This window comes from Pleurodeles waltl, chromosome 12 (assembly GCF_031143425.1).
Source record: "Pleurodeles waltl isolate 20211129_DDA chromosome 12, aPleWal1.hap1.20221129, whole genome shotgun sequence".
Taxonomy (NCBI): domain Eukaryota; kingdom Metazoa; phylum Chordata; class Amphibia; order Caudata; family Salamandridae; genus Pleurodeles; species Pleurodeles waltl.
The window spans coordinates 442,399,171-442,402,394 of record NC_090451.1 but is presented as its reverse complement, the minus strand read 5'-3'; positions in this window follow the sequence as shown (position 1 = coordinate 442,402,394).

Below are 3,224 nucleotides of genomic sequence, written 5' to 3'. Positions count from 1 at the left end.
CCACAGCTATTTGGAGCACAGGTGCAGCACACCTCAATTGCAAGGAAGATGGAGCTATGGAGAAGAATAGTTGACAGGGTCAACGCATGGGACAACACCCAAGAAATCGGGACGACATCAGGAAGAGGTGGAACGACCTACGGGGGGAGGTGCGTTCCGTGGTCTCAAGACACCACTTGGCGGTTCAGCAGACTTGCGGCGGACCCCCACCTCCTCACCCACAACTAACAACATGGGAGGAGCAGGTCTTGGCGATTCTGCATCCTGAGGGCCTCGCAGGAGTCGGTGGAGGAATGGACTCTGGTAAGTCAAACCTTTACTAAAATATCCCCCACCCTTCCTGCATGCCAACACACACACTCCTACCCGTACCCTCACCCTCAGCACTCCACCAACTCACATATACCCCACTATCACAAACCACCCATCCCAAAACCAAGCCCTGCATGCAACCCCAACGCATGGACATCCATCACTAAAGCATGCCCACTGCACATACCCATAGAACCCCCAACCCATCATCACACAAGTCCCCACATAGGAATGCAAGCACTGGGGTACACCGGTCACCCACCTATTGCCCACCCTGACACACACAGATGCAATAATTAAGCTTTAACACCCCTGCAGGACCACTACCCAACGTCACCAGACAGGAGGGTCCAGACATCTCCACCCCACCCAAAGAAGAGGCCCACAGTGATGACAGCAGCTCTGTCCAACTGGATCTAGATGACCAGCGCGGACCATCGTGGGCCTCGGGACAGTCTGTTCCCCTCGCACAGGCACAGGCCACCACAGAGCTTCCCCCCTCTGGAAACACCAGGACAGCACCCACCCAGTGGGCCCATACCTCCGTCCCCAGGACACGTCAATCAGCTGTGTGTCTACCACTACAGGGAACCCAGGATAACCCACCACCCCAACAACAACAGGGACCTGGGGGCAGTGGCAGTGGGCACACGGTCCCGGGGACGAAGGCCCAGGAACACAGGGGAACTGGGAGGGCTGCTGTGTGACAGGGGGCGGACAGGCCAAGGGAACCCACTCTCCACAAGGCCCTCTCCTCCATTATGGGAGCATACCACCACTCCCAGGAAATGATGGCAACGGTCCTGGCCAAGTTTCAGGAGACCCAGGGCATGCAGGAGGAACAGTATCTGGGGTTCTGGGAGGAACTCAGAACCATCAGATCCGCCCTGGACACCATTGTACGGGTGCTGAAGGAAATACTAAACACCAGGAGGGACACTGTGGCACTCCAAGGGGCCCCTGACACTAGCATGGACGATGAACTGCCCACCCCCTCCGCCGGCGCTAGTGGACAGGAGGCACCACCACACCAGCACCCCACCTCCTGCAGATGGAGAACCACCCCGCAAGCGGTCCCTGAGATCCAGGAACAAGACAGAACACAATGCCAAGACCCCCGCCAAGAAATGAGACCACCCTGATTGTCAACCCACTGTCCCACTTTGTCACCCTGTCCATATTGGAATTGCCCCAGCTCCACTTCCTATGCCCATATGGGCAATGCACCTATGAGACAAATAGACTGGACTCTGCCATGGACACTCCTCTGCCATCACCCCTCACCATTTAACTTCCCCCTCCAATATTTTGCATTTAAATAAACACACCTAAAGCACCAAGATCTGGAGTCTGTCTGTGATTTTGAAATGGTGTATTTGCAATTACAGTGACAAAAGTTCCAGGAATTAGTAATGTCAACATACCTATGTCACACAGCTCTAGTCCATGAGGAATCTAAGCAGATGACACACGTTAGACAGGATAGAGGTAGAAGTGTAAAAGTACTTGTAGTAGGCAGGAATGTATTCTAACCTGTGTTTCACTGGAAATATTGCTGGATGACTGAGTCCCTGTTGTCAATGTCTTCTTCCTCTGCTTCCTCCTCATCACTGTCCACAGGCTCCACAGCTGCCACAACACCGCCATCTGGACCATCCTCCTGCAGAAAAGGCACCTGTTGTCGCAAAGCTAAATTATGAAGCATACAGCAGGCCACGATGATCTGACACACCTTCTTTGGTGAGTAGAATAGGGATCCACCTGTCATATGGAGGCACCTGAACCTGGCCTTCAGGAGGAGGTGCGTTCGATCACCCTCCTAGTCCGCCCATGGGCCTCATTGTAGCGTTCCTCTGCCCTGGTCCGGGGATTCCTCACTGGGGTCAGTAGCCATGACAGGTTGGGGTAGCCAGAGTCCCCTAATAGCCACACCCGATGCCTCTGTAGTAGACCCATCACATAAGGGATGCTGCTATTCTGCAGGATGTAGGCGTCACGCACTGAGCCAGGGAACATGGCATTCACATGGGAGATGTACTGGTCTGCCAAACATACCATCTGTACATTCATGGAATGATAACTCTTCCGGTTTCTGTACACCTGTTCACTCCTGTGGGGGGGACCAAACCCACATGGGTCCCATCAATGGCACCTATGATGTTGGGGATATGTCCAAGGGCATAAAAGTCACCTTTCACTGTAGGCAAATCCTCCACCTGAGGGAAAACGATGTAGCTCCGCATGTGTTTCAGAAGGGCAGACAACACTCTGGACAACACGTTGGAAAACATCGGCTGGGACATCCCTGATGCTATGGCCACTGTTGTACCCACTTGCAAGGAAATGGAGCACTGATAGCACCTGCACTTGAGGGGGGATTCCTGTGGGATGGCGGATTGCTGACATCAGGTCTGCCTCCAACTGGCTACACAGTTCCTGGGTTGTAGCACGGTCAAACCTGTAGGTGATGATCACATGTCTTTCCTCCATTGTCGACAGGTCCACCAGCGGTCGGTACACCGGAGGATTCCGCCATCTCCTCACATGTCCCAGCGGATGGTGCCTATGAAGGACAACAGCGAGCACAGAGTCAAACAACTCAGAGGTATGTACCCACAGTATGCACAGAACACCAATCATACACAAAATGTGGCCTGTATGTGTGTTGAGACTAGGCTTAGGTATGTGTGACGCAGTTGGTAATTAAGCCATGTGGGCCCCTGAAATGGTGGCTGCCTGACCTCTTAAGCGGGACAATGGGATGTGAGGTAACAGCGCTGGTGTTGTACACCGTCGCGGTAGGCGGGCGAAGACCGCGGCGCAATGCTGCATTGGTTAACATTGAACCCTATGGGTCCCAGGAACCAATCATGATGTACGCCGGCGGTGATGGTACGCACCGCCGCAGACAT